Consider the following 12,529-nt stretch of genomic DNA (forward strand, 5'->3'; position numbering starts at 1 on the left):
AATAGCTTGTCATGTTTGATTGTTTTACCATTAAAATTCCTGCCTTTCCTAATAAATCACTTTCCTGGGATTAATTGAAATGTACCAAGTAAATCACACATTTCTGTAAAACAGAAAATCTCTTGGGCCTCAAGGCACTACAACACTGCACTAAAAGGACAGAGAGGAACAAGGATAAACAGGAATAAGATCTCAGGGTATGTCTACACTGTAGTCACTAACATGAGTTCGGTGTAGTGTAGATGCAAGTAAGTCAACATTAACATAGCTAGCGCCAACACTGGTAACAGTCTAGCCACAGTAACATGAAATTCAGTATGAACCACAAAACCTGCCTACAAAGCTGACAGTTGCTGCCTCTGGGCTACTGCAGCTAGATTGCTTCTAGCTACTTAAAGATTCCCTACATTGCACTGCAGTCACAGTCAACATACCCTTATAATAGGGCATATGCAAAATTAAAGCACTTTCTATATTAACAGAGACATAATTAGCCCCTTTGGGAGATCTAGGTTATCTGGTCTTTAGAATACTTTTTAAGTAAAGTATTTCCTCCCCTGTGCCCCGCAACATTCAGACAGGATAAAGATATTTTAGGTAATATATCTGGACTTTAAAAAAGTCTTCAATCTGGTGTCCCATGATCTCCTCATGGAAAAATTGACCAACTGTGGGCTTGGCTACACCACAGTCCAATGGCTAGGAAATTGGTTCTGAGGTTGGACCCAGAGACCAGCCCCGCACGCCAACCACATCACTGTTATGCCCCGCACAAGGATCTTCCTGGAGAAGTTCCTGAAGGACGCCATCCGAAATAAGTACCCCAGCGACCTGAGGGCCAAACCCGACCAGGGCGAGGTCTTCAACGTTACCTTGAAGTGGGACGCTAGCAACCACTACATGCCCAGCGGGAGCGTCACGCACTTTGCGGACTGGCACTTCCTCCACTGCATCCACCTCAACTGCCTGCCTCTGAACAGGGCCATGCACTTCAGCCACCGGGACAAGAGGTGCCGACGGTGCATCTATGTGGCAGAGACCCTCCCCCATGTGCTGTGCAGCTGCAAGCCGCACGCCAGAGCCTGGCAGCTCTGCCACAACGCTGTCCAGGACTGCATGGTGAGGGCCATCCCGGCCACAGTCGGGGAGATCTCCATGAACCGCACCATCCCGGGCTGCGAAAGCCAGATGTGACCAGACATAGTCACCACTGACGAAGAGGCCAAGAAAGTGGTGATCATGGACGTCACCATCCCCTTCAAGAACCGGCGCCAAGCCTTCACCGGCACCCGGGCTTGCAAGCAGGAGAAGTACGCCCCGCTGGCTGACACCCTGAGGGGCCGCAGCTATGACGTGATGGTCGACGCACTCATCGTGGGAACGCTCGGAGCCTGGGACCCCAGCAACAAGAGCATCCTGCGCGCCTGCCGCGTCTCCCACCGCTACGCCAAATTGATGCGCTGCCTCATGGTGTCTGACATCATCCGTTGGTCCCGCAACATCTACATGGAACACATCACGGGCCACTGCCAGTACTCCGACCCCACCAGACGAGCTGCCACCGGACCAGACCCGGAGGACACCGCCTGAACCACCCCCCCTTCACTTCACTCCGAGAGGATTCTTTGACCATAGACGACCCCGCTCCACCCAAAGAGGACCCCCGCAATGAGACTATATGGATTGAAAGACTTCCTCCAAACCACTTCCCCCACCATTGCAGACCATTGTAACAGGTTTGAGTGTATCTATCTCCTTTCTCTCTCAGCATTGCAAACCCCCTCCCTCCCCTTCTCCCTTCCCCCACCCCCAGGCTCAGTTGGCTAACATTGTATCTCCTATAACCTACTTGCACTCCCCTCCTCACCCCCATCCCTCTATTGTTAGTCCCTCACTCGGGCACTCTGTATTTCCATACCAGCTTTGTCATCTTTTTTCTGGATTCCCAATCCTAAACATTCACTAATAAAAGTCAGTGGTACAGAATCATTATGGTGCTCTGTGACCAGTGGTGTCCCCCAAGGCTCTGTCCTTGGACGAGTTCTCCTTAACATCTTTATCAACGACGTGGACATTGGTGTCAGAAGTGCACTGGCCAAGTTCGATGATGACACAAAACTTTGGGGCATAGCATCCACACCTGAGAACAGGCTAGTGATCCAGGCCAACTTGGATAAGCTTAGTAAGTGCACGGATACAAACCTGATCCTGATGACGTTCAATACCAATAAATGTAAGGTACTCCACCTCGAGGAAAAAAATCCCACAGCATACTTATAGGCTTGGCAATGCTACGCTCGCTAGCACCATGGCTAAAAGAGACTTGGGGGTCATGATTAACCACAAGATAAACGTAAGCCACCAATGCAATGTCACAGCTGGTAAAACAAACAAAACTCTGGCTTGCATCCATAGATGCTTCTCAAGCAAATCCCGGGACGTCATTCTCCCCTTGTACTTGGCCTTAGTGAGGCTGCAGCTGAAGTACTGCATCCAATTCTGGGCTTCACAATTCAAGAATGACATTGAGAAACTTGAGAGTCCAGAGGAGAGCCATGCGCATGATCAGAGGGCAAGAGAATAGGCTTTATAAAGACAGGCTGAGAGCCTTGAGACTCTTCAGCCTGGAGAAGCGCAGGCTCGGGGGGACCTGGTGGCTGGCTGTAAGTATATAAGGGGTGTGCATCACGATCTGGGGGAACATCTACTCACCAGAGTGCCCCAAGGGATAACAAGGACTGATGGTCATAAACTCCTTCAAGACTGTTTTAGGCTGGACATAAGGAAAAATTTATTTACTGTCCAAGCCCCCAAGGCTTGGAATAGACTCCCTGAAGAAGTGGTGCAGGCACCTACTCTGGACTCATTCAAGAAATGTTTGGATGCTTATCTTGATGGGATCCTTTGACCCTAGCCGACTTCATGCCCCTGGGGCAGGGGGGTGGACTTGACGATCTTTGAGGTCCCTTCCAGCCCTAACATCTATGAAATCTATGAAATATCTAGTTCTTAGACCCAGCCAATCCAATATTGTTCCTTATCACATATATACTATAATTTTTTATCCAAAGCACTTTTAAATGACTCAGGCAACTGGGCTTTCTCCACTTCCTTGGAAGATTTCAACAGGTTTCACCATTAGGAATTGTTTCCTGACACTGAAGATGCCCAAGAGTTAAGCTCACAGTGGGCATGTATAGATGAAATGGGGGCTCTAAATTGAAGTGATGGGTTTTAAAAAACACCGCTTCAATATAGGGCTGATTAAACTCCTGTGTTGTGGATACATCCCGTTGACTTACCTGCCTCTCCAGGGAAGGCACGCTGTCAGTGGGCAGAGCAGCCCCTGTGCTCAGGGCCAGGAGGCTGGTGTTTCCCTCCACAGCAGCAGCGGCTCCTCCCCCTGCAGCACCCAACCACAGGCACCCGACTCAGGCAGTCCTAGGGACACCACAGCCGTGGAGGGAAACACCGGGCCCATGTGCAGCTCAGGCAGGCAGGCAGGTTCCAGGGGGGGCAGGAAAAAGAGTTCTGGCTCGCCACTCTCCTTAGGTGGAGACTGCTTTCCCACGTTGCTGCCAGGCTGCTCGCAGGGCTTCCTGCAGAGTCATGGAGCTGCTTGGAGCTGGGGGTTTCACTCCATGGCTGTAGGGGCAGCTGCGCCCCAAGTCATTTAAGGTGCATTACTCTGCCAAATTTCCTACAGCAGCTGGAATCAATGCGCAATACACTGCTGAGGCATGCAAACACAGACAACATTAAAGCAGTGCAAAGGCATTTAGCTCACTTTAACGTGTCATGCACACATGCCTCTTGTTTCATCTACACACAGCTAGTGTTCTTGTTTCATGTACACACAGCTAGTGGTAATTTACCACTGTATTCAGGATAATTTGGATCATTTGGGGGAAGAAATGAGGTGCAGCCAATTATGCATAATAGAAAATAGCCACAACAAAATGTAGCATGGTTTGGGACCTGGTAACTGCATTTTTATAACAAGCCATTATATATGGTATTGCTTAGATAGTATGCCTATTTTATAGGGCTGTGCAAAATTTTACCAGCTATTTCGTTTCAGTGCTGTTTCGGCTCATTTCAAGCTTCAAACAGCGAACTAAATGAAACGAAGGGCTTCAAAACAGCCTCAAAATGAAAGGAGGGCAGTTGAAACATTTTGAAAGTTTTGAAACATTTCAAGTTTCAAAGCTCAAGCTGGGCTCGCCCGCAGGGAAACAAAAAGTAAGGGTGGGGAGGAAGGGGCAGAAGGACTGCTCTCATATTAACTGTGTTGCTGGCCAGTGACTGTGATCCTTCCCTGAGGTCCCTTTCAATCCTAGTGGTCTTGTGGGGGGATGGAAAAACAGCATAAAAAGGCAGCATTGTTTGAACTGGCCTGCTTTCTGCCTTGGGGTCTAACTGTTACTGAGCTCAGGAGCAGTTTCCAAGAAACCTCTCACATATCTCCTTGAAACTTGGCAGGATTCATGGCCTCAGAATGGGCTACCATCCCTGCAGGTTTCATCTGAATGAGGGAAGAAATGGCAAAGTTATAGGCAGTTTCGTGCTTCTTCATTATAGCCTATGGGCAAAATGTCAAAACAATGTCAAAACAGCAAAACAGTTTCGATTAAATGAAACAGAACAGTGCTTTTGAAATGAAATGAAACTCAAACAAAACACCATCCTGTTGAAATGTTGAAATGGAAGTTAAAACAAAATGGTCCTTGGGGCCAGGCCAGCTCCAGCTGAGTCCCACAGTCCAGCAATGCAGCTGGGAGCCATGTGGTGCAGAGGGGCCAGCAGGCGAGCAGAAAAGTGGGGAAATCAGCAGTGGGGGTGGGGACAGTGAAAGCAAGCAGCCATGTGGGAGCATGGGCCCTGCACCGGTGTCCTGGGGGCAATGCCAGCAGGGGCCAGAGTGGACCACCAGGATGCGGGGCAGAGGCTGGCAAGGGTCTGTGCAGTTGGGCTGGGCTGTGCCAGCAGGGAGAGGGGGGAGCTGGCCCAGCTCCATAGAGTCCCTGCCGGCTGGGATCCCGCGCTCCTGCCACCCTGCTCTGGGCCCTGCCAGCGCTGGTGCCCACTCGCTCCCATTCCCCCCCACTCCAGCCCCGCAGTACAGGAGGGGACTCGTGTGCACAGCCCCAATCCCACACACCCGCACACTTGCCCATTTGGGCTGAGCAGTGGGGGGATAGAGCAAACTGCTGCTCAGCATGGGGGAAAAGTGGCCCCTCCCTACCCACTGTGGCCAGCACTTCCTGGTGCAGCCTCCCAGAGTCCACGTGGGGCTGTCCTGCATCTCTTCTGCATCACTGCTGTCTCTGGACTGCCTCATGGGCTAGCAGTGGCTGCAGAGAGCAGGCACAGGCAGCCCCATGTGGGCTCCGAGCAGCTGCACCAAGGAGAGCCGGCCGTGGAAACAGGAGGAGGGGCTGGTTCCCGCCCAAGCTGAGCAGCAGTTTGTCCCATGCTGCCGCTGCTGAGCCTAGGCCATGTGATGGTTCCAGGCTCATCCATCCAGGCTAACAGCAACTGGGCAGAAACTGCTGTGGGGGGAAGCAGCCCCTCCCCCTTGCTGCCACTGGGCAGGTTTTGCTGTAGCCGCTGGCTGACTGTGGCACTCTAAGCTGCGGTGCAGCTCCTTCACTGCTACTTGTGAACTACCCTGCGGCTGCTCCACACTGTCACTGTTGCCGCACTTGGCAGCACAGATGTGGCGGTGAAAGGAGCTGCACCACAGCCTAGCACAGCATGGGCTCCAGGTGGACGCACCTAAAACTGCCTGATGGTAGTGAGGCTGGGCCATTTTCCCCTGTGCTGAGCAGCATTTTCTGAGCAGGAGTGTAGGGTCTGAGCCAACAGGAGCTTGATGGAGCTGGGCTACACTGCTCAAGCAAAGAGAGGAGGATCCAGCCCAGCTCCATAGGCCCCTGCCAGCCGGGACCCCATGCTTCTGCTGCCTCACTCTGGACCTCACCAGTGCTGGCCCCAGTGCACCGGTGCAGGCACCATACTCCCATCCAGTTGTTGCTGTGCTTCATGCTCCTACTCACTGCCCCTTCACCCCACCTGCCACAGCCCTCCCACTCCCCCCCACTGGCCCACCGGTGGCTCCAGCACACCTGGTTCCTAGCTGTATCACCGGGACTGCAGGAGCAGCTGGGATGTGGTGCCAGAGTGTGTGTGTTGGGGGGGAGTGGAAGTGGCAGGGAAGGACAGTGGTAGCATATGGTGGAAGTGGCAGAGAGCAGGAACATGGGACTCATGCCAGCCCTCTGGGGCCAGGAGCAGCAGGAGTGCTGGCGGGGGCTCTGCCCAACACAGGAGGGTGGGCTGCAGGCAAACCCTCCCCCTGCACACAAGCCACAACCCTCCCCAGCCACCCTCCCCCCACACTCACAGCCCTCTACAAAATCCACACACCCCATACAACCACACCCCCATGCCTATCTATCCCCCACAAATCCCACACAGACACCCAAATCCTCCCCCACACCCCACATACCCACAAACTCATACCCACCCTCCCACAATATACAAGAGTAAGACTTCATTTTAAGCTATTATACTATCACCTCTATGTACAAAACACATGCAAAATCAGGACAAAAATATTTTTTGAAATTAAATTAATGAATGTTGTAGTACATGTTTGATTTTTAGAATATAATTTGGTATTTTTCTGGTTCTGAGATGGCAAGCCCCCTTGCTGAAATGAATGCTTCCAGGGGGCAAGGGGAGTGACTTCTGGTGACAAAGGTGAGGGGTTAGAGGGAGGAACTTCCGGTCCCAAGATGGCAACAAGGGGTGGGGCAGCTGTCAAGGGTAAAGGCTACCCATGTGGCCCTCAATGACTTGCCAAAACTTAGTAAGGATTCCTCCACCCAAAATAATTGCCCACCCCTGGATAACGTCAATAACAGTATCTATATAAGGCTACTCTTGTGCCTTAATAGCTTTTTTACTATTACACACATTTCCTTCTACTATCACAGCTGGGATTTTTTCTCCTTCCTTCTTAATTAAATGGCAGCTTTCCAGGGCAGTGGCTGAATTATCCAGTAATACCCAGCGTAAAGCAAACAAAATGCAGGATGGAAATTAAAGGTGACCATTAAGCTATATATTATTGCATTTATATCCCACTTGAAGGCTGTGGGGCACAGGGGCAAGAGGGAGAGAAATATTTGTGGAATACATAAGTGAAAAATGGCCAAGTGTGGTTTGAATGAAACACTACTGTGGAAAACCAGAAAAAAAGGAGAATGTTAGCCCGTATAACATGTTCTCATTGTAAAAATTAAATTTTTAGTTATGACTTTATAAAGAGGGAAAACTGCAGAAGTCCTTTACTTCCATCAAATATTTAAAAAAGAAAAAAGCAATGGATAAATTATACAATAAAGGGCATAAGGGCTTGCGTCCAATGTTGATTTTCCTTAAGTATGATACATACTTTCAGTTTGCCAGAGGCAATAAGAAACAGCTTGATTCTGAAATCTCAGATTCATTTTCCTATTTAAACCATTCCACCTCCACACTTTTTTTCGGCTTTGTTTTGAGGAATTGGGGGGGGGGGTGTATTTTCCATTGAATTGTCGAGACACAGTTGATCAAGTTGCAGGCAACTGGCCATAGGCTGTGGTGATTTGAGGATGTGACTCACCACTATTTAGATTTCCTGCCCCCCAGGGTATTTATGCACTTTTCTCCATTCTATCCTGTTCAGTTTGGAATTGCATTAGTACTTAAATTATGTTTGTTATTATCCTATAGAATGATAGTGGAGAGGAAAGGTTTTCATGTTTTAGAAAGAAAATGGTGATTGCTGTTTCTAACATCAGTTGAAGTTAGGAGCTGCAAATAAAGGACAGCATAAGGCCCTGCCCAGAAAAGTAAAGTGGGGGCAGCCAATCAGCTCACTTGTAATCTCCGTTAGGCATATTAGTTATGCTGAGCCAGCAGTCTGTTCTATCTACTTAATAGATGGGATAATAGGCCTTAATAGCTCTAATACTTGTTGAAGATGATGGGAGGTATTTAGTTAACTGGTTCTTGATAAGGATCTCTACTAAATTTCTCTCTCAGAGCAGGAAAATCACCTAATGAGAAATGTTTATTTTACCTTAAATTGGCTGGGGACAGTGCAATCTGAAATACCAAATCATTTCATTCATTGATCTCTCCCCAGAAAATGAATTTTGCCTTGTAGAACTAATGATATACCCCTCACAGAGGGCAATGCTTTGAAGCACAATTGAACCTAAATTTCATTTTTAATTATAGTTAGTGTGATGAGGCATAAAAGTTACAATAATAATATAACCCCTTCAATTGATAGCAAATCTACCCATGCTGCCCATGTGAGATCTGACTTTTCTTCTTTTCCTTTTTTTGTAGAAGTGAATCTACCTTTCATGCAGTAAATGATTTTTTAGATAGCATTTATTTTACCAATACCTTATTGTCCTATTCAACATCACTCCAGGACTAGCACTGTTTCTCTCCTTTCTGCACCTTCCTGTCTATTCTTCCAATACTACCCACATATACACATAATCCTCTTTTTCTTCTTCCCCCATCCATCCTGTGCCCTGAAAGAGGCAGAGGCTCTGTGGGGGAAAAAAAGAATAATAGCATGTGGTTGTGGTTTACTCTGCACTCCACTATTCCAGTTCTACTGAGAAAACTAGAATACATAAAGCCTTTCTGCACCAGCAGAACCCTGACTTCTGCCAGTAGAGAAGCATTGCTGCCAAAACTAGGTAGTCAGCAGAAGGCATGTGCAGTCCCCATACCTTCAGCTGCTGTGATCCATTCAACAGCTGCTGCTCTCCCAAAATGCACTTTGTACTCTGACAACACAAATGCACACTGGCGTTGCATAGAATCACAATAAACTTGCGGTTCTGTATGCACTCTGGCAGCTTGGTAGAGGCAGCTGTCTGCCACCAGAACATCTGGTGGCAGAAGCATGTGTGCATAGACATAGGCCATGCAGTGAAAAAGACTACATCATAATGTATACATATAAGTGGTATAACACCTTACACAGAGATCCTTAATTGTATTGCAGCTATTATGTTGATTAAATGCTGGGCGGGGGGATCTTTTACCTGAAGCATTATTTCTAGATTTCAGCATTTATTCTGCAGTTATTGAAATAGAGGATGGGGGAGCCACAGTTTTGTGATTGTTTCAGGCAATTTCGTAGCCTCAGGAAGATAGCACTGCATCAACTTATCCTTATTTCACACACAACATCCCCCTCCCCCATGCACGCAGACACACACACCCCCTTATCTTTTCCAAAGATGAGGGCCAGAAATGTAACTGTTCCCTACTTTAAATGTACCAAATAATCAATATCCAGCCTATAGACCAGGGGTAGGCATGTTTTTTGGCCAGAATGCCAAAAAAACCACAATGTCTACCTTGGAGGTGCCAGACTGCCAACATGCCAGAGCCTGGAGCAGTTGTTTGCAGCCTCCCAGCTGTAGCTGGCCCACAGAGCCTGGTCTGCTTGCAGCAGGGCTTGCAGCCTCCCAGCCACCTGCTGGGAGCAGCCTAGGCTCTGTGGCTGGCAGCAGTTGCTTAGAGCGCAGGCTGGCGGTAGTGTGCCAAACAAAATGGCCTTGCGTGCCATGCTCAGCACGCATGCCGGAGGCTGCTGACCCCTGCTATAGACCATGCATTTGTCACCTGTAATTACTGTAATGAACTCTGTTGGGCAAAGACTTACCATGCAGTTTTACAGGTCCTAACACAATACTGGCCTGACCTGACTGGCTCATTTTTTTCTGTTACTGTAATGTAATTAAACAGCAACAATTCACTATTCAGGCAACCCTGCCCTTAGATCTTATGTACGATTTATTAGGTAAAAAAGTTGCCATGAATTCTCACTTGCCTTCTAAACACAAGAAATTTTCAAGGTTCTGTCAGCTTTATATAACTCACTTCAAAGACTGAACTAAGAAACTGCAATTCAGTGTTTGTTTGGTTTGGGTTTTTTTTATTGCTGATACTAAGAAGCATTTCAGGTTTCTGAGCCATGTCCTGAAGTCAATTAGAAAGCATCCTTTGCTTCTGTGCAATCTAGGCCATCATATGCTCAGATGAAGGGAAGCGGTCAAATGCCAATTCACCTTCCAACTGTCAATACCTGAAATAAGGTCAGTGACTTTACAGCATAAGGTATCTCTTGCTGCTTCCAAGAAAGTACATTTTGCCTGACATGTCCATCCCTCCTGGTTGTTGCAGTAATGCTTTGTCCAACAGAGTTTCCAGCCACCTTCTTACCCTTTACAAGCAAAATACTGGAAGAGAGGATTTCAAAGGACAAGCTAGTTATGCTGCATATATTTGTGGCAAAAGGCCACCTCTGTTTCTCCCCAAAAACTCTGCTCTGTGACAATTTGGTTAGGATGGACCCTGCAGAGGGTACACACCTTACCCTATCTCTTTAGGTAACCTGAGCTGGATACATTTCTGAGGGTGGGGGGAAACCTGCTCCCTCTGCCTACATGACTGGTATCAGCTACCTGGGTGAGGGGCTTGCTCCCTGCGGAGCTAGGAACTGCCAGTCTGCCCAGAAACCAGTGATGCATTTCAAATTGGTTGGCTGACAGCCAACAGGTGCTGGCCTCCATTGGACCAGGTAAATAAGGTCATAAGGACTATATAAGTTAAGGACTTCCCAGGAGGAGGGGGCAGCAGCCATGAGGAAGACTCAGAGAGAGAGAAGAGCTAAACCATCTGATTCTTGTTCTTTGTCTCCCAAAACTCATGATCAAGGAACCGCCTGCCTCCAGAGGGAATCTCCACCTCCCTCTGGATGATGCTTGTGAGTAAACTACCTGAGATCTAACTAGATATATAGCTTCCAGTAACTCAGATGCGTGATCAAAGGCTACCCAGCCATGCTAGTTTGCTCTATGGGATTTCTCTGATATTGCTCTATCTTGTACCCTATTCCAACCCTACCCCTTGTAACCAATAAAATTCTCCTTTGTACCTAGCATGGGAGACTTATTGGGAGTGGGTCTAGATTATGCCTTGGGGTCCCCTTGGTTCAGCTAAGGGAGACCACTACTTGTGCTTCCGACTGAGGGAGGCATCCCAAGTTCTTGAAGTGAATCAAGTACTCTTGAGGGCTACTAGGCCTGTGTTTCCCAGAGTACACAGAGCCAGAATCAAGCCCAGCCCTCAGTGGCAGTAGAACCCCCAGGCTAGCGGGTGTGCTCCAGGAAGGGGGTCAGCCAGACACGAGGCGCCCCCAGGGAGGCACTCAGAGCCTGGAAGGTGGTTGGGTGCAGTGAGCTAGGTGGCTCAACGTGGGAGTGCCCCCTACTCGCCTGACACAATATTCATCAATACAGCTATATTTTTGTAAGTTTTAAATGTATGCTTTTACAAAGAAATGTGCTGACTCACTGAGCTGCCATAAGGATTCTTGCACAAAATTTTATTATTTCAATTGTGTCTAGGTATTTTTATTACAGTAGTCCCCAGAGATCCAGATCTTGATATTCAGACTAAGAGATAAGCCCTACCCAAAGGATTTTTATCTTTGCCTAGTGAAATACAAATAATAAGTAACAGCATAAGACCTCCCACAAACTCTCATAAGACTTCCTGAGTAGTTTCCTAGTCAAACAGTACAAGGAACACTAATGTATTTGTTCCCTGATAGGATCACTGAACTGATACAATATATCAGACTTTTAAAGACTCCAGGCAATAGAGATTCCCTTGAGAAGATATTACAGATATTACCCTCACTGTCAAAAACTTTTATCTTAGTTTGAATTCTTCTAGGTTCAACTTCTCTCCATTGGATCCAATTACGCCTCTGTCTAACTAGACTGTAGATCTCTGAATCACTTGATTTTTTCTTTCTATAAAAGTACTTGGACATACCTCAACCTCTTTCAGACTAATGGATTGAAGTCCTTCAGGAATGTTTTCTACCCCAAATGATTCTTCTTGCTATTTTCTGAATCCTCCTCTTTTTCCTAATATCCTTTTAAATTGTTGTCACTATAACTGACCATAACATTTCAGCAGTGACATTCCCAGAGGTATATCCACATGGCAGAATGAATCACCACCCAGATGGCTTCAAACCCCACTCCTCAGCAGGGCTAACTGGCCTGAATAGAACAGAGAGTTAGCAGAGCTATCCTACTTCTGTATGGATCTTACACTGGGGTAATTTACTGAGATTAGATGCATGTCTAGATGCTGACCACAGGAGTAACCCTGACAGTACTACCTTATGGTGGCATTAATTAGTTTACTGTAGCCTAATGCCATTCCATGTGTAGACAGTGATGCTGTACTTCACAGCTAATTAGTTTACTCCACAGTTAAGTGCATATGTAGATGCGATGACTTTTTATCAGGCCTGAAGTAACACATTTTAGACTTATCACTTTTCTTCCCATAAGTTTCCAATTTATCTCAACATGCCACAATATATTCTATATGCAAAGACTTCTGTGTTGGAAGATGACAGCCA

General features: G+C 47.5%; 1 pseudogene; it reads left to right on the plus strand.

Annotated features, from left to right (window-relative positions):
* Window positions 1–762: 762 nt before the first annotated feature.
* Window positions 763–1,590, plus strand: LOC149871753 (uncharacterized; annotated as a pseudogene).
* Window positions 1,591–12,529: the final 10,939 nt, after the last annotated feature.

The sequence above is a fragment of the Crocodylus siamensis genome, chromosome 2 (genome assembly GCF_052110815.1).
Source record: "Crocodylus siamensis isolate JL-2025a chromosome 2, ASM5211081v1, whole genome shotgun sequence".
Lineage (NCBI taxonomy): Eukaryota > Metazoa > Chordata > Crocodylia > Crocodylidae > Crocodylus > Crocodylus siamensis.